The sequence below is a fragment of the Zonotrichia albicollis genome, chromosome 4 (assembly GCF_047830755.1).
Source record: "Zonotrichia albicollis isolate bZonAlb1 chromosome 4, bZonAlb1.hap1, whole genome shotgun sequence".
In the NCBI taxonomy this organism is placed as follows: domain Eukaryota; kingdom Metazoa; phylum Chordata; class Aves; order Passeriformes; family Passerellidae; genus Zonotrichia; species Zonotrichia albicollis.
In genome coordinates, this window is record NC_133822.1 from 9675450 (window position 1) to 9694483 (window position 19034).

Here is a 19034-nt window from a genome sequence, read left to right on the forward strand (position 1 = left end):
AATGGTAGACATTTTTTCATTTGTCTTTTCTGATTCCAAATGCTGCTACTGTCTTCAGCTTTCAGGCACAAGCAAGTACTTGCTTTGATATCTGTAGGTCTAAAAAAAGTCTCGGTTATGCACTAATGGTTCAGAGGTTCATATTGCAAATTATTTGGGGCAGGAATTACATATTCCTTGGTGTGTGTAACATCTGAGTCTCTGAGGACCCTGGGTTCCAGTGTTCAGTGAAAACAATTGGAATATAATATTTTGCTTAACTGGGTTTTAGATGAGCCTGTCTTGTTAACTGAAATGCAAAATAAAAATAGAATTAATATTTTTTTCACTCACCCTTTCCAAGGAGTGCCAGTAATCAGAATTTTCTTTGTCTTAAAGTCAGTCATAAATTTTATGACAGCATACATGCCAGAGAGCTTTGCACATAGACACGTTTCTCTGTTGTCAATAGTGGTTTGTGTCACAGTGGGAAATTTGACTGCTGTCTTCAACACTCAAATATAAGTGGCAGAACCACAATTCACAGTCATAATTTTATGAATAAATTTACCTTCTCTTCAGATCTCAGGGAAATTACTTATTTTGTTTGGACTGAGCACCAGCTCTTTTGGATGGCTTATATTTAAATTCAAGGCAGTTCATTCATATGCAAATACGGTGCCAGGGGCAAGTAGAACAAAGTAGCTGACATCCTGTTTTCTACCCAAAGGCTGGTCCATGAGGCCATGTTTCCATTCCTACTTAACAAAAGTGTTCCTCTAGCACTTGTTTCAGAAGTGAGCATACCATTCTCACACTTCAAAAATACCTGTATCCTTCTCTACATTCTGATATGAACCACATGCCATGGACTGATGGCAATCCTTTTCACAGGTCATCCTAAAATAGCTTCTGAAAGCCACATTCTTGTCCTTTCCATCCCATAAATTCATAGTGTAGCTGAAACACAGAACAACAGAAATATAATATATCATCAAGATGGTTGTGATTGCCACAAAATATAACAATATCTTGGTATGAATCTATCCAGGATCATTTTTTCCCCCTCAGACATTCACGAATGCATCAGATAGAAACGCTTTCAAGTGTTTGCCAAGTGAATATAAATATGAACAGCTGGGGCCAGGGAGGCAAATTTTCCTTTTATTTTCCCCTCTGTTATGCATCAGTATTTGATTGGTTTGTTTATCTGGTTTTGGGCCTTTTGTTTTGCTTGTTTGTAGACGTATGAATTTTAATGAACAGAGAACTCTGGTATGAACAAAATATCTGGAGACAGCACAGAGCAGTGGTTAAGAGACAGAGTCTGTGTTCAGGTTGTTTCGATGCCATTTCAAGTCCTCTCACCTCTGAAAAATCTGTTCATTCTGTTCTGGGCATATGCCCATCACCAGTCTTTCATCTCTGGTTTTGCTTTTCAGGTTTCTGAAAATTCTCTTTGTCTCTACTTTTTGCTACACTTTGTTTCACTGTTTGACCTTTCCTTGCCATGCCCAGTTCAAGTCTTTTAACACAAGAAGGTATAGAAAAGGCTATTTTTCATCACCTCGGGCTTAGGAGACCTCAGCAAAATTACCAGCTAATACACCTTTTTTAATGAGGCATCTTTTTTGTACATCTAAAAAAGGCATAATTTGAAGCTCAATGCTACTGGATTTTGAGCAAAATAAGTAAAGAATAAATGGGATAAAGCAAAAAAAAAAAACATGGAGAAGAGCCCTATCAGCTGTGCCCTCAGAAAATCTGATTATACTCTGCTCAGAGGATGGTTCCCTTTTTCTTTCCATTTTTCTTATAATATTTCCATAAATTTCTACTGATGTATTTCACAGAAAGGAACTGGGCTCTTGATCTGAACTGTTATGGCAGCTTTAAAAGTTTTAAGTAGAGAAAGATTAGAGGAAAGAATGCAGTGATCAAGGTGAGGAAGACATTTTATCTTCATTAAATAGCTATAGGAAGAAATCTTGCAAGAAAAACAAAGCAAAGGGAAGAAAAATTACAAGGCTTCACCAAAAAAAATTCCAGTTGTCTTGTCACATACCCAGTTTAGACTTATTCCTGCCAATAAATTTCTTATAAAGAGACCAAACTGAAACACAGATGTCCCATCTCATCAAATGTATATCATGACTGGCCTTAAGCCATGCTGGAGTCTTACTCTCAACTGATTGGGCATTTCAGAAATCCCTGTGTCTCAATTGGAACAGCTTTAGGAGTAAGAATGTGCGTGACCGGGAGCTGCCCCTCAGTACTGCTGCTGGTTTGTTTCTTACAGTGAGCATGTGAGGCCAACCATGGCCTGAACCTAAGGACACAGAGCAGTTAAAACCTGGGAGTTAAAACCTGCACAGCCCTGACAAAGCTGTGCCTGGACTGTGCAGCTCAATTTCACAGTACTTTCAATGATAGCAGGAAAATATATTGTTTGTCTTTCCGTGTCATTGCTGAAGAGTATTTGAGAGAACTTGTTCTCACTCCCACTCTTTGGATAGGCTGGGCCTGCAGTGCACAGCTGACTTAGTGGCTCCCATGACTTCAAATGTCTTACAAGAGGTTATACAGGAGCAGAAAACCTTTTTATTTTCTTTTTTCTGTAGTAACATGATTATCGGGGTGTACTTTTGCAGCACAAATAGTGCTTTTGTGGGGATAGAAAATGCCCCAGTAGGTTTCTCTAATCCTTCTTGAGAGAGACATCCTGGGGCAATCAACTCATTTATACATTCTCTACATTTTTCCCCCCCTTTTTCTTGAAGAAAAGGGCTGGTTTGCTGCCAAGACCTGTTTAAGTGGTAACCTATGCAATTCATTCTAAAAACACTCATTTATCATACCCAAATTAATCTTGTAACAGGATAGCTGCTCTTATTTTCATTGTCATTTTGCCCTTTGGATAAGAGATCACAAACACATAGATATTCAACTCAAAGGTTCTAAAAAGCATATATAAAAGAAGGAAAATAGGAATGGCATTGCTATAATTATAAACAGAAACAAGTAGCCATACATCTTCATTTCTCACATATCACATCTATTAATAATAGAATGAAATGTAATTTGTGCTGAATATTGCTCAGAGTCTTGTGCCAGAAGCATAATTGTTTTCAATCAGATTGGTAGTTGGAAGGAAAAGGCTTTTTTTAAACCCACAGTAAACACAATTTATGCAAAATGATTAAAACATTTTATATTCCATTTTTTTCTGGAATACAGAATGCATTTTGACATGAAAAATTATATACACAGTGAAGAGTTTGGTATGCAACTACTGTAGAGAATTTTAAAACTATATATGCACACTGTTGTGTATAAAAAATAATATCTTGGCACTGGCAAGAACAGCTTGCTACAATGAAAAAGTTATAGATGTAATTTTTTACTGCAAGCATGCAGCATTTTAAACCTATGTCTTGTAAAAGCATTGCAGACAAATTCAAATGAAGGGTCGAGGTTTCTGTGGCAGGCTTGGACTCTCGATTCTTCCTTTTTTGGGGGGGTGGGTGTAAAATTTTATGGGTTCTGCTCACACACTTAGAGGCTTTTCTCTCAAAGGACTTTCTTGTAGAGGAACACACTGCAAAATGTGTGATTTCTGACACCTCTCCTGTTCCCAGCAGCACAGGCCTAAATTTATGTTCTCTGTCCTGCATCCCACTCTGCAGGGACATGAAAATAATGTCTTATTTTTCCTTCATTTCCCCACACACCCCCTTTTCCCTTATGTGCCAACATATCTCTTCAAACTGACTTTCCTTGTCTATGGATATTGAATATCTCTAAGTGTTTTGGAAAGATGGTCCATCTCCTTGCATAGTTGAAAGGGTTTGAAATTGTGGTTTTTCAAGCAGACTTGAAAGTGGGAAGCATTCACCAAACCCACTAAACCGTGATTCTTTCCATTGACTACAATGAGCTTCAGACCAAGACCCAATCTTCATTCTTCATCGTTAATTTCTTAAAGAAATGAGTTTCCTCACTAAGCTAAGTGTTGTGATTCTTTAAACAATTTATACAAACAATTTTAAGCTCATCGATTTTTTATTTATTTTATTTCCAAGTGAGAATTTGCTTTCTTTCTCCATCCCTGTCTGCTCACTGGTTTGTCTGTGATGGGTCTCTGAGGTCAGTGGTACTTTTTCTGCTCCATGAATGGAACGACTCAAGTGTTTGAAAGAGACTAATGACTCTAATAGCCAACAAAGGATGAATTTGCTTATGTACAAACATCTTTGTTTGTGTGCCAGTTAGGACATTCATGCACAGTACATCTATTCTCCCACCATAGGTGTATGCAAATTGAAATAAAGCTGGGGGGGAAATGGCAAATGGAGCTTGAATTTCAGATGGAGAGACTTGGGAGCAGCCCAACTCCCTGGCGTGGTACAGCAGGCGCCTCCGGTCCCCCTGTCTGTGCTCTGGGTTGCCCACAAAAGAAAATTGCTGCAGGTCCCATCCAGTCTGCATGTGGCAACAAGTCCCTAGTCAGGGTGTTTGGAGCAGAAGGACTGCAGGGCAGGCACCACACAGCCCCACAGGTCACATTATAATGAGCTGGAGATGATCAGAGAGATACTGGACACCTCCAATTCCCGAAAACAGCTGGAGTGTGTTTCTGATGTGCATTAGAAAAAGGAAAAACAAGCATAAAAGCAAAAGCCTTTCAGAAGTCTCTGCCATACCTCCAGAGTTGAAATTGCTGTAAAACATATTTTCCTATCATAAGGATCTGCTTTTCAGTACTTCTCCTTCATCTTTTTTTTTTATTTTTTTTTTACTTCTCTCATTAGAAAATGACCACAGAAACCTTGAAATTTAAAACTATCATCAATATAGAGATGGTTCTGTGGAACATCTTAGTTTAAATAGGCTAGCACATATTGACTAAATTCTCTTTGGGTGAAAGTGTTCCAACTATATACAAAGGCACCCCTCTTCCAAAATTATTTTTCAATTGCAAACATTGAAATTATCATTTTTCATTCTCCTGTGGGTTATTTTCTTCTGTCTTTGCATAGTTTGAATTATTTGCATTGGTTTGTTTGTTTTCTGAGACATATGATTTCTTTTTATAAGTGTATCCATGCAAATGTCACATTAAAAAAGAAAAGAGAGGAAATATCTTACTCTGGACCAGAGACTACTTTGGAGGCAGGGGGTAAAATTAAACTTCGAATTATTGCTGCATGTCTGAGGCACAAGCAGCAAAAACAAAGTTAAACATTTTCTATTGAAAAAAATATTTGCATTCATTCTGCGCTGAGGGCTTTCTGATACATTTTTGTTACATAGCACACTTCCTTGGTAAACCACGAAGCAGACATTGGAGCTCACATCTTAGAACCTTCTAGGGCTCCTAGGGCCAGACAAAGCAGAAGTGGAAGCAGCAGTGAAGGATCTGGTCAGGTGAGAGCATCCCATACCCAGCCCGACACCATCAGCTGAAGGGAGCACTGCTGAAGGCCTTACAGAGGGACAAATGATGCCTATTAGTGTTTCTAGTCAGACCTGCCACATCCTAAGATCTGTCTGAAGTGAAACTTCTCTTTGCAGCTGAGCAGAAGCATTTTCTGGGATAAGCAAGAGTGCCAGGAGCTGGGACCACCACCTCGTCCAGCTCATTGGGATGTCTGTCTGCCTTCACAGCACATCCAATCCAGTGGGCCCAACACTCTGGAGACCAGAGCTCCAGCCCAGGGAAAACTGAATGTAGATATTGCCATAGAATGCCTTTTTTTCTTCAGTACTGGTGATTCCAAGCTTCCACCCACAGGCTGCTTTAATGACAGTACTGTGGAGGACAGTGACGCCCACAGTTTGGTACTAAGCCTGTTGTCAGCTCTCAAAGTTTCTCACAGAGTTTAGCTCAGCTATTTAGGGCTGATGAGATCATGCTGTTTAATAGACCAGAGACCACATAGGGATGATTTACCAGCACTTTGGAGAACCACAGTTTGAAAATCGTTGAGCAGAGCTAATCCCAGGACTTGATTCTGGCAGGTAAGATCGGTCACTGGAATTGCTCCTGTCTAAGAGGTGCAAAAAGCCTTGACTAAAGCAGTATTTTCTGGATTTACTTCTGTAACACTGTTATGACTTCATTGATGCCTGCAGTAATGTATGGGAATGAGAGAATAAAACCAGCCATGATTACCACAGATCCTGGTTTTGGCACTGGTGCTTTCAGAAATGTACACTTGTTTGGTACCTGCTCTCAGTTTCTCTGGAGATGCCTGTTTCTTACAAGCCTCTGCTATGCCTTGTCCATTACTGAATGGAGCTGAGAATTCCCCACAAGAAGGGATCCATCCCTCCTGGCTGAGCAGATATTGCTGGCATTGTATAAATACAAAACTATGGGTGTTACTGTGGTGTAGGTGATTTCTCACAGCTTACTGAGAGTGCTTGGTCCTGCTGGGTGTTGAGAGAGGAGGATCTGGCTTTCTTGCCAGCTGAGCTGACATCCTCATGGATATTTTTGCAGCAGGATCAGTGCAGGCACCTGTGCTCCTGTGGGTTTCCATGCAGAGGTGCCAGGGCTGGGTGCATACAAAGCCCCACAGCCTCTGTGTTTGCCTGATGCTCTTCAGCGCAGATCCCAGCCAGGGCTCGGATTTGTGGCTGGGCTTGGAGCCTGCAAAGCCAAGGATTCAGGATTTGGCCTGCATCTGTCTGTGTATTTATATGAAGACAGAAAAAGCAAATTCTTTACAAGCAAATATGAGTCAAAACAAAAACACTGTGAAGGTCAGCTGAGCACAGCAGTGAGATGATGTTATCCCAGCCACACTTCAACTCTTAAGCTGCCTCACCAGCCAGAGGAACTCCTGGGCAAAAGTCCTGAGAGAATGCCAGCTGGGAAACCACCCACCAACACCCAGCTGGCTGCTCAAAACAACTGGAGCCTCAGTGCTTGACACTCAGCTCCAGGCACAGCTGCAGGGCAATACCAAGGGCTTCTCATCAAGTTTTCCAAGAGAAATACTGCACATGGGAAAACACGGTTACAAATCCCAATTGGTAAGGATTTCCTTTTTTTAAATAAGATGAACAGCAATATATTTAAGGCTAATTTTTTTTTCAAGCTAGCTGGCATAATATTAATCCAGCAAATCAAACTCTGGTTTAGAGTTGCTTTCTTTTTCTTCTTTTTTTTTTTTTTTTTTTCTATAAATGTATTGGTTAGCATCTTGCTTTCAGCCAAGATACTATAAACAATTCACAGACACAGATCCAGTCCAGAGTTAATTAAGGCTGATCAAAGCTTATGTGCAGCCCTGAACTCCTAGTGCTGAGGATAAAAGCAGAGGTCTTTGTTAAGGATGTGGTGTCCTTGGAAATATATATCCCCTCCTTATTTGTTTGGAATTAATTTAATTTCATTGTAACCTCATGTCCATAAATGCCCTTCCATTAAGTAATAACAATCTCTATGCAATTCTTCTTGGAAAAGTTTTGAAACTGTCTGGAGGCATTCACCATAAATGTGTATTTCATTTTTAGAGATGTAGTAATGTGTTTACTGTAGTAATTTTGCATTGTGATCACTTTCCTTGTAGGAAGGCTCCAGCTTTGACCAGTTCCATTGAGTTGGACACTGTACTTAGATACAATCAATATCTGGAAAAGTTTCCAGGCTACATGAACAAGACAAGCAGGAAGTCTTGTGGACATTCTACCAACTGAATGTAGAGACATCAGGGCTGAATCTAGAATTAAAATCTAAAGTCCTGCCAAGTGGGCTATCTGCCCACCCCTCCATCCCTTCTGGGGCAAAGCAGCAGATGGACACACACCAGCCACCTACACTTTTGTCTTTCAGGTGAATGAGAACCAAACCCAGCAAGGGGAGGAGAATTTAGCAAACAGCAGCTGTTGCAAATAATTTGCAATTTGCATGGTACATATTTGCCATTCTGTTTAGAGAAAGCCAAATCAGTTAAAATCTGGACTTCTAATAGTATCCTTGTTTCTTCAATGATAGACAGAATATGTAAGTTGGTCATTGCCTCCAGTAATGACCAATTTTGTCTCTAAACTGAGTTACCTTCAATAGATAGAGACTCTTAGTACAGGTGTTAGGGCACTTCAGAGTCCCAGATAACAATTTTAAGTTGTTTTACTTCCTCACATTTGCAGGAAGCGTTACCAGAAGTCGACATCTGCATTACTGCATAACAGGTCCTAAACCATGCTCATCTTTGTGACCTTCAGACTATTCTGGGCCTAGAACAGGTTTGTTCCTGAAGGGATGGACACAGAGAATGAGCACTCTCTACTTAGGAGAGCAGTTTTGTCCATGAGGGCAGAATCTGGCATGGAATTGCTGTGGGCCCCATCCTTCAACAGGACAAGCTCTCATGTGCCCACAAAAGAGCTCTTTTGTGTTATATACAACTATGTGCCAGATGTTTTACCCTGATAAAATGCAGATCAGGTTCTGTTTATGCTTATGTTGGAGGACAGCTTCTCATTAAGTTGGTGTGATGCAAACTTAATAATTTTGGCGGCATCTAGTCCTCTCATAGAAATGGAAAATGGAAAATCCAATATCCAGCCTTGCCCACTCCTTGTGAATGGGGCAGGAAACCTCTCCAAGGACAGCAAAATTGGTCCATTTTTCTTTTATGTCCATATGCTAAATTACACAGATATTTTGTTTTATTTTTTCTTCACTTTTTTTCATGTATGAGTTTTGCCAATCCAGTTATCTTCAGAACAAACTCTCCTTACTCTAAAGCTCCTCACAGTGCTTCCATCATGTGTAGAGGTAACTAAATACTCTACTTCTACTATTAAGATTTTGCAATATTCCCCTGAGGGCTCAATAAACATCCCCAAACTTTTCCCAATGAGCACATGGGACACTGAAGGCCATCTCTAGCCCAAAGCAGAGATTCCATTTGGAAATGGAATATGATTTTCAACTGGAAAGTCAGAAGCAGAAGGATTTTAATTTCTATTGTTCTTAGCCTTTCACTGGTCTTCAATTAGTCTTACTGTCAAGTGGAAAAAAGATTATAGTAAAGTGTAAAGCAAAATGTCAAATTTTACTGCCTGCCAGGTTTTGTTGTCGTAATGGGAGCTGAACAAATTGGTAATGGGTAGAAGCCTTGTGCTCATAGTTACTAGAGAGACAAAAGAATTGGTGAACTTTGTGTTCTGCCTAAAAAATCACTCTGGGCTATGTGGCTACTACTTTACTGTGTAGAAATAAAACTTTTTTACCTTAACTGTTGAAGCAACAGAAGTATTCTCCTCTTCCATGGGAAAAAATTAGAATTATTCCGTCACTTTGTTAACAGCAAATCTTAAGTATTTAATAAATTGTAAATATTTCCCTTAGGTTATATTTACGGAAATAAACCAACTGCTTGGGTTTGGATGAATTTGCACTTAGAAAAAGTGGTTCTATTATCTACTGAAGAAAAGAGAAAGATCACTAGTGGAAACACGACACAACAAAATGTCACATCAAGTTTCAAATTTGAAATAGGAGAAAGTGTAATTTTTTCAGCTGATTTTTTGCATCTAGATTTTTCAGAGAAGACAGTTTCTGCTGACTTTGAGATTAATTTCTGGTTTTGTTTTACATTATAAATTACTTATTTTCTATTAGTCTTCTCTTGCCCATAATCTGTGAGAACAGCTCTATATATATATGAATTCTTCTGGTGTTTTAATTGGATGTGTCTCCAGTGTGATACCATAAGTCTCTCATTTAGCATCAGCAGTTTAACATCCTTTGGAGCAAAGTGAACCAATGACTTAATTAACTTCCACTTGGGCAGTTATCTGCTCTGGGAACCTGCAGGAAGTATTATTCTATTTGAGGGTGACAAATGAACATACATGAGGTACCACACGCCACCCAGTGGGAGATCTGACAAGAAACATAATTTATTTCATTAGTGGTGCCAAAATGGGCTTTCAAGCTGAAAACCTAAATATGTAGCAGTGTCTTAGAAGAGGAAACAGCATGGGCTTTGTCTGAAATAATTGATTGTGTACAGTTCACAACATATATTTCCATGGGAAAGCTTAAGTTTTGTGCCAGTCTTCATCCATCATACTGTAGTTTGTTAGATGTCAACTTAAGTGGTGTATTAAATAAACAATCATAAATACTTTTGGATTTGGTAATATTTATCAATTACATTATGTAATATAGATTTAAAAGAAAATAACTAGCCTTGATTCAGAATTAACTTCAGGGTTTTAGAACATATTTATAATTGCTCTTAGTATTGTAGATTTCAAAACATGGCTACAGTCTCCAACATCCTTGGCTTGCTCCAGATTTGTTGTAATTTATAGAGTAAAAGTTAGTGGCAGCCTCTAATTACCCACAGAACCAAAGTTTCCTGAATGAAAACTTGAGATCAAAGGGCATGAATAATAGCCTTAAAGGCATCTCCCCTTACACAGGCTACTCTTAGCCCCTCTGCTGTCCTTTGGTATAAATTAAGCACCTTAGGATGAATAAAACATGAAGCACAGAAGGTTTAGATTTCACAGAAGATGAATGCTTGGATTATTGATGGGAAAAGGAGCATGGGAAAGTATAAACCATGTAGATCTAAAAATTTTAAACTCTGTAAGCAATCACCTTTGCTTTAGTGATTTTTTAAAATTTATTTTTTGTCGTTCTGTTAAAATCCTTTCTTTTGATAAGGCAGCTGGGTTGTTCTGTGTCACTGAGCTGCACTTTTAAGCAAGCTCAGAAGCCTTTCACAGTTCATTCTGTTGATTTCAGTGGGCATATGACCAGGCCATAAAACCACAAGAGCAATCACTGGTTGTTAAAAACCATACAAGCACTTACATTCAATTATAATGAAAAAGGTGCATACCTCTTGTGTCTCATGAAACTCAGACTTGAAGGCTGTTTGATTCCCCGCATATATAGCATGAATCCAGTTCCTTCCTGATGTAAAGTTCATTGCCTTTCACTGGTGTTACACGTGCTGAATTTAATTCATTTCATATCCCATCACAGTATAAATGTGTGGAACCGTAGGAATTAGGAAAATAGGATAAAAACCCTTTCTAATGTAGATGTTTTTTCATAGACAAATTTTCCAGGATGAATGGGTACATGAGACAAAAGCTGTGTGTTTGTTTTGAACATAATTCTGTACTTGATTTCGATGTAGAGCATTTCCTTTGAAGGAAAAAAAAAGTCCAAAAAGAAAAATCAGTAACACTTTTGGGAAGCGGTAAAATAAAATGTTTCTCCATGAGCTTGAAAATGGGTGACTCTTCATCTTGAAGAAAGATAATTTGTTAGGAATCAAAATATTAGCTTTCTGAAATTTGGATATTTAAAACGTTATTTATTTTTGTTTGCATACATTGAAAACTGCCGATGAAAGCAGTCAAATGCCCAAATTGCCTTCCTTTGTAAACTAGAGAGATCTATATTATAATCATACCTCATTCAATCCTATGGCCCAGGTATCAGGGCAGCCAAGCAAACCCAGGGAAAGGGGCTTACATACTCCTTATACTTAAATAACATGAGGGTTTTGAATAAAGCTCATCCGGTTTCCAGGAAGTTGAGTCAGGCTTTGTCTCTCTTCTTAAGGCTCTTCCACTTTTTAGGACACAATTAAAAATTCATTGGCCTGAGAAGGGAACCCAAGTGCCTCAAATCCCCAGGGATTTGATCACTGTCTTATACAGTCATTTTCACGCTCTCTTGCTGTCTCAATAAATATTGAAGTATTTTATGCAAAACTAAAGACCCTCTATATGAGCAATGGAGAAAAAATGCATTCAAAGGCTGCTGTAGATTGTGATGGTTGCAGCAGCCTTGGGGAAGGGGGGAGTCCTGCCTTTGACCCTTGCCTTGAACCAGGAAAAAACAGGTTTGAAATTCTCCCTCCTCATGTAGGATCGTGCTTATTCTGGGAAACTGGATTTAAAAAAATAGAAATTTAAACAAAAATTTTCACTGCAAAGGCCTTGTGCTACCTCTCTAGCTTTTCTGATTCCAAGTGCAGAAAAAAATACCATTTAGAAAATTGTAATACCAAGGTTAGGGATGTGTATTTTTTTTGTTTGGGTCATGTTGGAATTCGGCTTAAATTTTTTGGTTCAGTTCAGTTTAGACAAAAAGTCTTAGAGTAACCTAAATAAGACTTCTTTATATTTGTTTTTCTTTCAAGACAATAAATACATAATCAACTGAAGAAATAGATCAAGAACATTTCCTTGCTTTTTCTAAGCTTTTAACTTTTTTTTTCAGGTCCATTTATTTGAAGGAAGAGCTGTGAGTCAAAGTTTTTTGATCATAGTCAAAAAATTGTGGGTTTTTTTCCCCTGTGAAGTATGACAGGAAAAAGTACCATTTTTCAAGTAGTTTTAATCTTATCTCTGCATAGGTGTAGTTGTACTTAAATTGTCAGGTTTCAGGAAAACTCTGAGCTCCCAATGCTGATCCAAAGCCCTCTGAGTAGGTGACAGTCTTTCTGTTGACTTAAACTGTCTATAGAGGGGAAGCTATCTGAGCTAAAACCTACGGACTGAGAATTTGTGCCTGTGTAATCTAGTTTATGAAGACAGAGGTTTACAGGAAGGAGAGATACCTCAAAATTATCTTAATATTGCAGAAATTTGATTAATTGTGCTTTGAAGGATACTTTTATTTACTGTGTGTGTTTTGTTGGGTTTTTTTTTCTTCCTGCTGTATTCTGGATATAATATATTGATGGTGAGGACACTGCAGAGGCCAATGAATTCCAATCAATGTGAACACTCAGAAACCCTCAGCAGCCAAAGAGCTCTGGCAAACAAAGCCATTTTATAATGCATTGACACAGACTTCACATTGCCCAGAGGAATAGAAAGGGTAGTTAGTTTAGGCAATCATGAAAAAATAAATCTCAAGGAGCAAATATTCTCACTTACAGCAGTTTTCTGACAATAAGGCCATTTCTGACGGGAAGGGAGTTCACAGGTCATTCTTATTAAGTGCTTGACTGATTTATTTTAACACAACTCTCCCTTCTGCTGGAGCTAGGAGAACTGAGGTGTATTTTTCCTCCAGAAAAGCCTTCTAATGCTGTGCTGGGCTGCTGAGTGGAAAGGGTGAGCACTGCTATCCCGTGGTATCAATTGCAGTGTGCTTCCATCAATGCAGCCAAAACACTCTGGAAGGGAGAACTCTCCAGCTTGACTCCACTCCCTTTCTGGCGCTCCATGACCTCTGAGTTTGCCAAGTGCCCTTTTTGGAGCTGTTAGGTGGTAGTTGTGCTTGTCCTTGCCAACTGGATAACCTGTTCTCTCTAGCCACTACACTTTCCTACAATATTTATTTAAGGAATAAGGAATAGCCCAATTCTCCCTTTAGAAGACGGCATTTTTAAATTTGCCTTAAAGCATTTGTGATGTTTCTCAAAGCCAGACTGTACTGAATATTAAAAGCATCATATGGGATAATATTCCTCACTCATATTATAAACCATATCTTTTGGGACCCCAACTTGGCTTTTAATTACATCATTACCCTAATTATCTTATTAACATCCATTCCTTTATGGAAGAATAAAATAAAGGCTTTTTTTCTTTGCCCCCGCAGCAGGCTCGTGATCAAATATTTGGAAACTATTACACTAATCATAACCATTTCACTGCTAGCTTCCACTTTGCCCATCTGTTTGCCCATACCCACTTGCTTCCTGCCACAGCCTCAGACTGTCAGCTCTCTGAGGCAGGGTGTCTCACAGAGCTTTGCACAGAGCTTTTTTCTGACTGGGGTGTGTGGGTGGTAGAACTGTTGCAGTGATAGATTTGTTTTCCACGTTATCAGTAACATAATTGCATTATATTAAATTATAATATTTTTGCCAGTGCATTTTCTTTTCTTATAGTCTTGGAGTACTGTGCAGCATCTCCAAAACAATTTGGAGCAGCAATTCATTTAATAATTAAACAGATTGAAAAATAGTAACTGAAGTAGCTTGTGTACAATAAAGGCAAACGTTCTGTCCTTTAGTGATAGACAATCATGAGTTCAACACGCTTTGCAGAAATTAGATAGGAAGCAATGAAAAGAGAATTTGATTATGTGTTGTCACTCCAATTCATTCTTCTCACTTCTCACAATTAGTTTAGGCCCTTCATCTATTCATGTCATCCATGCAACACTTCTGTGCTTGTTGTTTATCACCTCCCTCTTTTATTCCTGCTTTGCAAATGGGAAATTTTTGCAATATTGCTTCAGAGGAAATTATAGATCAGACTAGACAGTCACACTTTTTTTTTCTTTCCTTTTATTTATAGCAAGAAGAAATATGAATTGAAATCCATGTTCATCAAAGGGAGCATTGGGTTGAGAACACTGGATGCTGGTTGCAGTAGTAAAAGAGTACAAGCTGAAAATATGATACAGCTGTGCAGATAGCTTTGTGATTATTTTGAAAAGCTGGCTATCTGCCCCATCTGACAGTCTGTGAGCATGGCAAATAATATAACATTCATGCTGCTCCTGTTTTGGCATTATGTATATGAATCATGTGGTCACCACTTTGCAAATTGGTAGTCGATCAGAAAAGAGTTAATGACTAAGGTTTTGGTCATGGCTTATTCCATTGTTCCATTATAAAAAACATTGTAAAATGAAATATTCAGGCATAAAGGACATTTGTGTCATGACTCATAGGTCATGGAGAGCTTTTTTTTTAGTACATCTTAAGGAGTTATTTCTAACTTCAGAAGTTTCCTAAACTTTTGATCAACTGCTGAATGCCAGGCATGGTCCATGGATTATTTTTTGACACCATAGACTTCTACATCCCCCAAATAACCAGTCACTGTCACTTCTGTTAGCTGGAAGAGAGTATGCAAAGTCTTATTTCATCTACGTTTCAAAATTCTATGGAACATTTGCAATTATATTTTCTCAATTAAAAAAAATCACCAAACAAACAAACAAACACCAAAACAAAAAACAACTGTTTTTAATTTGCCTGAAGTTTGGGTTTGGGTTTTTTTGTGTAGCTGAAATACGTGCGAAGGGAAGCCCCCACTAAGTTACATGGTGAAAGGATGGGTTTTATCCTGATGGCTTTATCCCCTTTGCTCCAGCCAGGAGGTGGAGGCTTTTCATTACACTCACACCATTTGTGCTAATCAAGTTTGAGTGTGAAAATCCCCCTGTGGAGTAGCACTCTTGATCCTAAGTCCACCTGGGCACTGTGGTTATGTGGTTATGTGTCACTTTGGAGCAAAGCTGATAACATAATTAGATGATGTGCTGGGTGATTTTCAACACAGCAGTGAGCCAAATCATCTCACCAGTTCCTTCTCCATGATTCAACAGTTTCTCTGAGCACATGGGTGACCCCAGTAGCTGTCTTGAGATGAGCTTCTCTCTGTCAGCATCAAAAATTTGCCTTCTTAGGAAATCATGAGTGTCTGCTTATCTGAATTTTAGCTTTTGCTCTTTATTATGGACAGACTAGCAAAAGTTAAAAGCAGGGGTTTGTGCAAAGACAGAGCTAAAGTTACACCTAATGCCAAGTAAACTTGGAGTTTTCAAGGCAGGGAAAGCACAAAAGGAGATGAATACTGATGGAGCTATAGGAGACATGGCCTGTACCTCTGTGCTTTGCAATCAGATATGCCATAAGAGCATGAGAGAATATCACATTTACAAACAGGGGCAGGAGTAGTTTATCTTTATACCCATTAGTGCAATATCAAATTTCTTTCCTTATCTGTCCTAGAAAGGAGAAAACACAGTCCAAGTTCTTGAATGCACAGAGAACAAGGAGGTAGAAAACAGTGTCACCCTGCTAGTGACACCATGGAAGAGCTACCCCGCATTTCCGACTAAATCTTGTGAGCCATGGCACAACAGCCTCTTCAAAGGCACTGTGGGAATTCAGATGTCTCACCACTACCCAAATACTTGTCTGCTTATTTTGTCACACCAGGTTCCTCGCTTGCTAGCTGTTTGTGCAGAGCACATGGATACACCTGCCAGACATTTCACATCAAAGGCATTGTGGAGCTTATGTTCCAAAGCAAATATACAACTGCTAGCAAAACACAGCAATCAAAAGCAGACAGTTCTTCAATTTGATGTAATGTAAGAAACATGAATTTGTATGAACTATGCTGATTTTATTTTTGTCTTCTACTGCTATACAAGAATATTCTTTTGATGATAATTTGAGCAAAGAAGAAGTCTGTTGAAACTTCTGTAGTTAGAATAGCAGGAATTGGATAACAGTTTTGGCTTGTGGCATTGTTTGCTTGTTTGTTTTTGTTACTGGTGGCAACTGGAAATGTTCATGTTAACCAAAGTGACAGGGAAAAATTGTCAGCATTGCAGCAGTACCCGTTGCCCCCCTCCATGAAGGAAAACACTCTCCTTATCTATCTGAAAAATATTCAGCTTTGATTGGAGATTTGCACAGTCAGTTGCTTAGGTTTAATAATGCTAAGAATTGCATGAGAGGCTTGGTATCCCTGATTCAGACTTTATCCACCTGATATATCCAATCCAAACCTCTCTAAATAGAAATTTACCTGTCATATGTAGGATTAAAATAACTCCTGGGCCATACAGTAGGCATTAGAAAGATTTAACATAAAGAGAAAAAGCCTAAAATTTAAGGGATCACTTTAGCTTCCTGCGGTAGCAAATTCTATGTCTGACTGGAAGGTTAATAAAAGGAAATAAGGATTTACAGCTTAGAATTGAACAATTCTTTGAAGTTTTCTTTACATGAGGATTTTTTTTTTTTATTTCAGTAGTTAGCACTGTAACATTTCCCTTCCAAAATATCATATTAGTGTGAAAATAGCAAGGAAAAATGCACAATAAAGCAAAGGTTTTATGCCTGTAAAGTTAATCTCCATATAAATATGGAATTCCCAGCAGAAATGAGTAAGAAATCAATAAAAGTACTGAAGTGATAAAACACAATTGTCAGAGCAAGAGGTCTTGAAGTGCTATTTAGTCAATGTAGTGGGATTTTTTTTGTCTGCACACAGCAGTCAAATGAATAAGGTTCTATACTACAGATGAAATGCAATTCATTTGGTTGGTATATAGTTATCATAGATACACACACATTAGACTGTAACCAGATCATCTTCAAACACAGTTTTGAAACCCTGGTTTTACAGCAGGAGAATGAGAATTACATGGTTTAACTGCAGTCAGTAACTAATTACCATGCAGCTGCTTCTGTGGTAATATTAAAAACCCCCACAAAATAAAGAAAAGTAAAAGAAAAGGAAAAGGATAAAAAAGGAAAAAGAGAAAGAAAACCCAAGACAAGAGCTGCACAATGCAATTGCTCACCATGCACTGACCAGTGCCCAGCCTGTCCCCTGGCAGCTCCTGATCAATTCCCCAGTTTCTGCACTGGACATGGCACTCCATGGTGTGGGGTGTCCCTTTGGTCAGCTCAGGTCAGCTCTCCTGGCCACGCTCCCCCTCAGATTCTTGTGCACCTGCCCACTGGCAGAGCCTGGGAAACTGAAAAGTCCTGGATTTAGACTGAGAATTACTTAGCAACAACTAAAACATGAGTGTGTTTTCAACATTTATCCTCATACGGAATCCAAAACACAGCACTCTACCAGCTACTAAGAAGAAAATTAACTCTATCCCAGCTTTATGTATGCAACCAAATATGGGCAGAATTTGTTATTAATGATCTGAGGAAGCAAAGATAGGAGGCTATCAGTGATACTTCACAGCAGGATAAAAGCTCCAGTTATGTGAACTGCAGAAGCCAAAACCTGAGCAAGTACTTTTGCTGTGTTTACAAACAGCAGAGATGATGATGATGATGATGATGGAAGTAGCATACTAGCATATTTTAGACTCTTAGACTAAATGCCAATTTTCTTAAACTTTGATGTATCTTGATATGACAGAGAATGAAAGGCCTGAAAATAATATATGAACACACTGTAGCCATTCTGGGAGAGATGTTACTTTATAAAATTAGTGTCTAGAAGATTCATTCTCAGGAATATCAGAGGCAAGAGTCTATCCAATCTAGTAATACTCATCAGTGAGATTTAAAGAAGCAGAAACTGATTCATCCTGCACCAGTCATGTTTACCCTGGTGATGCTAATGCTACAGAAAGGCAACTGGGAAAACAAATTATAGAAAGAGTTTGCTAGGGAAGTCAGAGTAACATTTTTCAAATGTTTTCAGAAGCAGTGCTAAATATTTCTAAATCTATCAAGGGTATAGGGAAATTTTTTAGATAAGATTAAATGGGTTGTCTGGGAGACACTTAGATATTTTGCTTTTTGTGTTGCCCTGGCTCCTTTATTGGTGATGTTTTAACCATGAACTTGAGTCTGTTAATCTACTTTCTTATGCTTTTCTTAAAACTCAATCTCAGACGGGCAACAGATGAGAAATTATATTGCCCACCTCCTTTATAACTTTGTTACTGCTGTATTCCTTCAAAATTTCCCAGAGTTCAGATATTTGAGTAAACTGTGCAGCATTTAGCTCCTGATGTTTTGAACTGAGCAGTACTACTCATATCAGACACCATGTAAATTTAGCTCTAGCTCAACACACACAAGAAAAGACTTATTGAAAACACAGAATCTTATTTCTTCTTTTCCCAGCAGAACATTATAAACATCGAAAATCATCATTAAAATAACTCAGAATTTCAAATACTCATAGCCTCATTTTATTTCTATTTTATTCATTAGTTGTAAATTATCTTAAGTGACCAGCAGCCTTTGACATGCTGTTCCAGAAAACTTTGTGCTCTCCCATTGGGACCATCAGTCCCACTTATTTTTGGTTATGCCATGCCCACAGGTTTCACTGTGTCAATTTTCTGCTAGTCTTATTCAAGTGACACTTCCTTAGGAAAAATGACCTTTTCAAGCATCTCTCCAGGAATTGTAAGGACATTACCCTTTCTCTAAAGTTTGTGGCAGTTTGGCTGTACAGTTTCACCCAAAGGATGCCACTGGTGACTGCCTAAGTCTCACAACATATTATCACTTAATTTTAATGAATTTGTCATTTCT

The 19034-nt window shown here is 38.5% G+C and overlaps 1 long non-coding RNA gene across 3 annotated transcripts in view; it reads right to left on the reverse strand.

Annotated features, from left to right (window-relative positions):
* The window catches only part of LOC141728747 (uncharacterized), a 35034-nt gene extending 17415 nt beyond the window's left edge, over nt 1-17619 (reverse strand). The window contains exons 1-2 of one of the 3 annotated variants that reach the window (XR_012579896.1): nt 17321-17619; nt 809-939 (exon numbers count right to left, since the gene is read on the reverse strand). This is a non-coding gene — a long non-coding RNA (uncharacterized LOC141728747). The remainder of the gene's footprint in view (nt 1-808; nt 940-17320) is intronic. The other 2 variants (XR_012579895.1, XR_012579894.1) reach the window with 2 other exon arrangements.
* Between the last annotated feature and the right edge of the window lie 1415 nt (nt 17620-19034).